Source organism: Berghia stephanieae, chromosome 8 (genome assembly GCF_034508935.2).
Source record: "Berghia stephanieae isolate SIO BIC M18660-M18661 chromosome 8, UCSD_Bste_1.3, whole genome shotgun sequence".
NCBI classification, from domain to species: Eukaryota; Metazoa; Mollusca; class Gastropoda; order Nudibranchia; family Aeolidiidae; genus Berghia; species Berghia stephanieae.
This window is the reverse complement of record NC_088367.1, coordinates 46,593,389-46,602,423: the sequence shown is the minus strand read 5'-3', so window position 1 is coordinate 46,602,423 and position 9,035 is coordinate 46,593,389.

The following is a 9,035-nucleotide window of genomic DNA, read 5'->3' as shown; positions in this document are numbered from 1 at the left end:
GATATTAGTCATTAATGCGAATAATCAATACATGCTTATCTACAGTTCATATTGATGATAATAATAATAATAATTATTATTATTATTATTATTATTATTATATTATTATTATTATTATTATTATTATTATTATTATTATTATTATTATTATTATCATAAAAATAGTAATAATACTTAAAACTTATATAGCACAGTAACTCCAAGTTATCAAACTCTAAGCTATGTATATTCACTACTCCACACCAGTCTGTTCATCTATCAGACTTATTGTCTATCCATATTTTCACTCTAATTCATCTGACTTTATAATTAGCAGCTAGATTGATCTGTTTCATCATTGTCATTAAAAATTTATGTTCACCATTCATATATAAATAAATGAATTAAAACTTCTTTCATCAAGAAATGAATCGGTGCTCTAAGAAGGTATTGAAATCCAGCTACTGAGTGATCTACCGCACCATATATATATATATATATATATATATATATTATATATATATATATATATATATATATATATTATATATATATATATATATATATATAAATATATATATATATATATATATATATATATATATATATATATATATATATATTATATATATATATATATATAATATATATATATATTACTACTCACATGCCAAATTACCTATTTTTTTACCTGTTGTCCCTTCTTGTGTAGCTCTCATGTTTTTGTCCTGGAGTGAATATTTAATTCAGAAAAGTGAGTGGATCAGGCACTTATGTTGATAATAACAAGAAATGAAGTGAGTAGGAAAGTACAAGAAGACAACAGAAAATAAAAACCTCACAACGGCGACGGGGGCTCGAACCCGCGGCTTTAGTCATACAACAAGTCCGTCTGGCCGGGAAGATCGTGACTGTACCATATGAGCTATCCACATATATATATATATATCAAATAAACATTTAGTAAAAAGAACTTGTTAAACCTTAACAATCTTGAGAAAATAAATATCTATGATTTTATTCTTTTCCCTCACTCCTGCTCCTCCTCACTACGTAATCCAAATACCTAGTGAAATATAAATATTGTGACATAATATTTTTTCTCTCTCTCTACTGTTGGCACTGGTGCCATTTTGAAATTTTATTAAAATATGCTACATCCAACATATCATTGCGACCAAATCATATTATAGTATACAAATTATGATTGATATATAGCGCTATGTATTTAATCCTTAATCCTTCTTATTTTTCTATTGATTGAAAAAGAAAAAAACAGATAATAATTCATTACGAATTAATAAGCATCGCCCCCATTTTATCTGATGAATTGTAAATATTTTTGCTTATAATCGACATATCCGATGTTGATCTCTGAGATTCTTTTCCTAGTTGTTCTGTGATTCATGTGATGTTTAATATGATGTAGAATTTTTGTTGAATAGTTGAGTATATTGTATATGTATATAGATATTATGAGTCTAGAATTATTTTGAAATGGGAAAATAAACTATTGCATTAGGGTCCTCAAAATTCCTTTATTAGTTGAAATAAATAACAATGTGAAATTGAATGTAAGCTTCAATTTAATATAAGAAAAAAACAGATAAAATGGATGTTTCAGGTTTCCCCTTTAACAACAAAACAGGATGAATGAAACACTGTAGATGAATCATCTACGCGGGTGGTTGGATGGGAGCATCACCCTTGAATCATATACCTATGATGTTCGCATGGGTGTACGATCCGATAGTGATGTCGTTTCTTTTTCTCTTTACTAGACTATCCTGCTTCTTTGGTTTGTGATTGTATTTTTGACAGGGGATATTTTTTTTTCTGTAAATCTTCTGCCTGTTTGTTCTTGGTTATTTATAATTTAGCTAATGATATCTTGAGGTTATGATTTTGATTTACATTTGTACTATTTGTGTTAGATTGCTTGTTTTTTTGTTTCAGCGGTCTCTCATATTTCCTCAATTGTGTTGGAAGAGACCTAAAGCAACAAACAAAAAAGAATCATCTACAGTGATTCATTCATCCTGTTTTGTTGATAAAGGGGAAACCTGAAACATCCATTTTATCTGTTTTCGTTTATTAAATTGAAGCTTACATTCAATTTTACATTGTAATTTATTTCTTGGAGCTTCGAGCAGCACCATTTACATTAACCTGTATTGGTAGAGGAGGTCAGCTCTTGCTGATTCCTCCATCCCAATATTTGATCCTCTCTATTTTATTTTGGTTTTTATTTATCTTGTAACAATTTCAAAGTAACTTTATTTATTTTTATTTTTTTTCTTTGAGCGTCTCTCTGGGTGAGATTTTTTTAATAGTGCGTAAATTATTCTTGGGTGATGAAAATGCGCATTATAAATGTCATGTATTATTATTATTTGTTCCGTGTTTGAGCTAGTTCACTTTGTCTTTCTTTATTCTAAGGGGAGAGGGGGGGGGGGGGGGGGGTCTAGACTCGAGATGGGTTTGTTTTTTTTAGACTTTTCTGTCAAGTTCTGTATGACCAACAAGTTTTAAAGTTACTGTAGAACTTCTAAAACAAACAAATGAGGACATTCTCAGGTATTCTATTGCTGCCTTTTTGCATTGATTTTTTTTTTTTAATCCTGCTTACGGTTTGGAATGAATTAGATGCGTTCAATTTTGTAATCTATTTACATGTTTTCATTCTATCCATATGTGTTGAACTTGCCATGCTGAGCTTTTAACTAATAAATACATCAATTGCATCTCCACCACAACAACAACAACAACAGTACAAAGATAAGACACACAAAAAAAAAGCAACACAAAAACTTGAGCTTTTATATCGCGCAATATCCACTAAACACGCTTAAAACGATTTACAAAGGATCCCAAGCCAACAGCAACACTTAACATGCAGAACGAGACATGGCGTCTGTTAGGCAATATTACAATTTTTTTTCGGACCGAGACAACGCTGTTAACGGCCAGGTATTCATTTTACACCTGAGGATGGTGAGAGAATGTCAGTAAAGAGTCTTTTCCAAGGACTCAACTATGCGCCAAGCGAGGCTCGAACCCAGGACCTTCCGATCTGGAAGCGAGTGTGATACCACAAGACCATTTAGCTGCACAAACAACATCAACAACAACAGCATCAACAACAACAACGGCAACAACAGTAACAGCAGCAGATGGAAACAAGAACAAGATATGAAACAGACAATAATGCTCAGTCTGAGTCAGTTGGCTTATACGAAGAAGAAGAGCAACAACACAACATTAGTAGCAGGAACTATGATACAACAGCAAGACCATTACACCAAAGTAACTTTATGATGAAGCCAAACTGTGTTTTCTACCTACAGTCACATTTTTAAATGGTTTAAACAAGATGCTTTTAATAATAGATGGTTACTTTACACAAGCCTTTATTACTAATAATTCTCGGATAGATACGTATATTGCATGGCATGTTTGGCTATATATTTATAAATTCTGGATATGATGTATCCACTTGTATATGCTTTTATTCCTTTTTTTTTATCATAAAGTACTTTGTTATGTCTTTGGATAAATTTTTTTATATTCAATGCTATCGTGTAGGCAATTTCTTTTCAAATGACTCTAGGTTATCATTTCATATTACGGTGTGAAAGATGTGCCATGGCAGAAAAGCACAGTGGAATAATTAGTAACAGATGAATTTTTATTTACTTTTTTTTCTCCAAGAATTATTTTGAAGAAACGTGTTTTTCTATTCTCAGTTCTAGCAAAATCATAATTTCCATACCTGTCTATTATTACGGACCGTCCGTAATTGTTGCGGAAGTGTAAGGACAATTACGGACTTACGGAAATAGAAGAAATATTACTGATACAAATGGTCGCAACGTTAAATTTAGAAATAATTTATTTTTTTTCATTATTTACCGCATGCTACAATAAAATATCTCAATGCTAGGGAAAGACAATGGTGTGATAGCATTTTGTAAGGAAAGAACCCCAATATTATTTTATCAGGCTGTCCTCTATATAACATGGTAAGTTTATTTTACATATATAAAAGGGTGTATCTATCATTGTTTTTGTTGGCTTTAGTATTACTGAAATTTTACCATTAATTACTGATGAATTTTGTATTTCTTACTGAATTTGAACTTTTCAAGTAGGCAGGTATGGATTTCACGTCTATTGAAACTGTTATCCTACTTTTAGGTCTTAAAAAAAAAAAAAGAAGAAAAAGGAAGATGTATCTGAAAGTGTATTTTATAAATTAGACGTATAACCATTGATTGTCATAGTTGTATTTTATTTATTCTTCATCATATTCATTCGAATTTTCATTCATTTTTACTTTGTTGGTATTCTTTTTTTTTTATATTAAAAGCCTCTCATTTGATATGATATTCTCTTGTAGTACATATTCTTTCGAAATGACTTGTGTTATTAAAGTAAAATGTGTTTTAGGTATGGATTGTTAGGTATGGGTATTAAGTTGACTACTTACAAATTGATGTTAGATGAGGTCCAGTATTTTGAGAATGTTTGTACTGCGGTTATTCATTGAGGACGGACTATAATTCATATATTTCAATGGCTCAAGGTAATCTTTAGCCTTAAATTTTTTTTGATCTTGTCGTGGTTAACAATGATTATGTGCACTGTTCATCATTAATTCTTATACTACTTTCTACATCTGTTGTAAATGGTGGCTCTTAAAGAAATTCTATTTCAAAACATTCCACACCAAGATACCTTATCTTACCTCTATTTCTCTCTCTCTCTCTCTCTCTCTCTCTCTCTCTCTCTCTCTCTCTCTCTCTCTCTCTCTCTTTCTCTCTCTCTCTCTGTCACTCATCATGGTGGGCAGAAGGTCACTTGCTGTGTCTTTTATGTTCCTATATATATCTTGTTTTCCAAGTTGCTTTCTGTCTTTGTCTTGGAATGGGATTGCTTGGTTTTGTCCCGGCTCTTGTCGTCAGTCATGTACTTTAAAATTACTTTATTAGTTTTGAATATGTAACATTTGAATATATTCTTCAAAGCAGGATCCTGGGTGGGGTTCCTGACCTCCCATTGTGGGCAGAGAGAAGCACTTACTGTGTCTTCTATCCTCCCTTATCTTCTTTCCAACATGCTGTCTTTGTCTTAGGATGAAATTACTTGGTTTTGTCCTGGCACTGGCCGGATACCCTAGCTGGGAGGGAAACAGTCGAATGTATAGTTAGTTTTGAGAGATGATATTTTTTTTCATTATAAATCATCTCTCTAGTATACGCTGTATTATGTTTTATTTACATATTCTGTATGATTTGTAAACATTTGAGTGTATTCCTCTTAGCGGGGATCTGTGCTTGTGTCTGGATGAAACTTATAGATGATCTCAAATTAAGTACTTGGATAGTGTGCTCTTGGAATCTACATCTGTTTCCTATTTGAATCAGTTCCCCTTTGCCTTACCTTTTCTTGGGTGCTCTAATTGTAATTCTAGAACAATTTACTAAACCCATTTTCTTCCTTTTTACTGGCGCTGATATAACCTGAATATGTTGCTAGCGCCGTAAAACCCTTAAAGACAAACAAACAAAGCAGGATGCTTTGCTTGTGCCTGGATGGAACTTTTAGTCATGTCGAAATTGGCACATCAGTGGATTGTTCGTGGAATCTTCTGATCCCTATTTGAACCAACCAGTTCCCTTTGTCTTGATTTTCCTTGGTGTCTTTAACGTCAGATCTGTAACTTTTCCTCTATCATTTTCCCTTTTTTACTGGCACCGAAATGACCGAATAATTTTCCAAGCACCATACAACTCCCCAAAAAATACGAACAAACAAAAACATAACATTTCTAAAATAACTAAACGAAACAAAAAAAAAATAGATGATCCGTTTTGTCACTACTTATCCAGGAAAATGTTGTTTTTTTTTCTCTCATAAAATTTTGTATGTTAAATGTTCTTTATTTATATGTAATATTTTAATCACTTAAATTGCTATAATCACTTTTTAAAGTTGAATTTTCGTTTACATGTTCTCCCTTGATGCAGTCAAATAAATCGATACGGACAAAATATGCATACATATGTTCTTTATTTTGTAAAAAAATAAATAAATAAATGTTTCATTATGTAATTGTCTATGTATGATATATTGTTAATCATAAATTATAGCTTGCCAGAGAGCCAGGCTGAGAGGCTAATGATGTCATTTCAGTCAAGTTACATCTTTTTCTTTTCTCCTTCGGATCATCTGAGTTTTACGTGGACACTTAAGTGCTCTAATTTTGTCTAAGCCCATTTTCACTTTAATTAAGAATGAAATATATTTATGATGGTCAAGTGCTCGTTGGGGGGGGGGGGGGGGGGGGGATTCAGATATGTAGAAACATCACGTGTATCGATTGTACTTCATAACCTGTGGTAGGACTGAAGACTTTTAGAAAAGTCACGTTCATCAGTTGTACTTCATAACCTGTGGTAGGACTGAAGACTTTTAGAAAAGTCACGTTCATCAGTTGTACTTCATAACATGTGGTAGGACTGAAGACTTTTAGAAAAGTCACGTTCATCAGTTGTACTTCATAACCTGTGGTAGGACTGAAGACTTTTAGAAAAGTCACGTTCATCAGTTGTACTTCATAACCTGTGGTAGGACTGAAGACTTTTAGAAAAGTCACGTTCATCAGTTGTACTTCATAACCTGTGGTAGGACTGAAGACTTTTAGAAAAGTCACGTTCATCAGTTGTACTTCATAACCTGTGGTAGGACTGAAGACTTTTAGAAAAGTCACGTTCATCAGTTGTACTTCATAACCTGTGGTAGGACTGAAGACTTTTAGAAAAGTCACGTTCATCAGTTGTACTTCATAACCTGTGGTAGGACTGAAGACTTTTAGAAAAGATGTGTTTATCAGTTGTATTTCATGACCTGTGGTATGAGTGCAGATGTGTAGAAAAGTCACATCTATCAGTTGTACTTCATAACATAACCTGTGGTAGGAGTACAGATGTGTAGAAAAGTCACGTTTATCAGTTGTATTTCATAACCTGTGGTAGGAGTACAGATGTGTAGAAAAGTCACGTTTATCAGTTGTATTTCATAACCTGTGGTAGGAGTACAGATGTGTAGAAAAGTCACGTTTATCAGTTGTATTTCATAACCTGTGGTAGGAGTACAGATGTGTAGAAAAGTCACGTTTATCAGTTGTTCTTCATAACCTGTGGTAGAAGTACAGATGTGTAGACAAGTCACGTTTATCAGTTGTATTTCATAACCTGTGCTATGAGTACAGATGTGTAGAAAAGTCACGTTCATCAGTTGTACTTCATAACCTGTGGTAGCTGGGTGGGGATCCTGACCTCCCATAGTGGGCAGGGAGGTACATGCTGTGTCTTCTATCCCCCATACCCGTTTTCCAATTGTTTCCTGTCATTCTCTTGGAATGAGATTACATAGTTTTGTCCTGATCCTTGCCGGAGTTCCTTGGCTGGGAGGGAAACAGTCGAATGTATAGTTATAGTTTTGGGAGATGATATTTTTTTCCTTGTAAATCATCTCTCTGTTACGCATTGTATTATGTTTAGTTTACATATTATATTATATGATTGGTAAACATTTGAGTGTATTCCTTTTAGTTGGGACCTGTGCTTGTGTCTGGATGAGACTTTTAGGTGATCTCAAACAAGTACTTTGGCCGTGTGCTCTTGGAATCTACATCTGTTGCCTATTTGAACCAATTCCCCTTTGTCTTACCTTTTCTTTTATGCTTTAATTGTAGTTCTAGAACTTTTTACTATCCCATTTTCTTCCTTTTTACTGGCTCTGATATGACCTTAATGTGTTGCAAGCGCCGTAAAACCCTTAAAAACAAAACAAACAAACATAACCTGTGGTAGAAGTACAGATGTGTAGAAAAGTCACGTATATCAGTTGTATTTCATAACCTGTGGTATGAGTACAGATGTGTAGAAAAGTCACGTTTATCAGTTGTATTTCATAACATAACCTGTGGTATGAGTACAGATGTGTAGAAAAGTCACGTTCATCAGTTGTACTTCATAACCTGTGGTAGAAGTACAGATGTGTAGAAAAGTCACGTTCATCAGTTGTACTTCATAACCTGTGGTAGAAGTACAGATGTGTAGAAAAGTCACGTTTATCAGTTGTACTTCATAACCTGTGGTAGGAGTACAGATGTGTAGAAAAGTCACGTTTATCAGCTGTACTTCGTAACTTGTGGTGGTTTTGCAGTTAGAACTGAATCAATAGTGCCAACTCTTTACTTATACAATACTGGCCCATTCTGATTAATAGAACACATTTTATCACGGTTTTTTTAAATTATCAAAATCTAACGGAATACTGATGATGTCAAGATTTCTTCTAAATATTTTTTGCTATCTTTATTAATTAACACGTTTTTTGTTTTAATGCTTTCATCTGTTTATTTGTTTTGTTTCATTTCTAAAAATAAAAACTAAGTTTTATGCCCTTCATTTCTGATTATTTTTTTTCTTTTTATTTGCATGTTTGTTGTTGTTTTGAACTTACAGTGCTTGAGAACAAACATTTAAAAAATTATTTAAGACCGGGTGTCTCTCGTGTCAAAGTGATACAAAGCTGCAAGAATCTGTGGACTGTAAAAAGTAATAAACAAAAATGAATATAACAGCTTCAAAAAAGAACGAAATTCCAAACAAGAAACGTTTCGGGCTCAAAACCCTTCTTCAGTCAACAGTTCTCTGCTATCAATCTGGGTTTTTTAGTGATGAATTTATGTTTTCAATGTTTTTGTTGTTCTTGGCTGAAGAAGGGTTTTGAGCCTGAAACGTTCTGTGTTTGTAATTTTGTTATTTTGTTCAGAGTACTTTCTCGTAATATTAGACCCACCCACCCAATCACTGATGGGTGAACAAACAGACCCCAATAATCTAATGTTGAGTTTATGAAATTATTACTAAAATAAGGGCAGAAGGTTACGCTGTGTCTTCTATCCCCTTATACCTTTCTGTCTTTGTCTTGGAATGAGGTTACTTAGTTTTGACCTAGCCCTGGCTGGAGTCCTTGATTGAGAG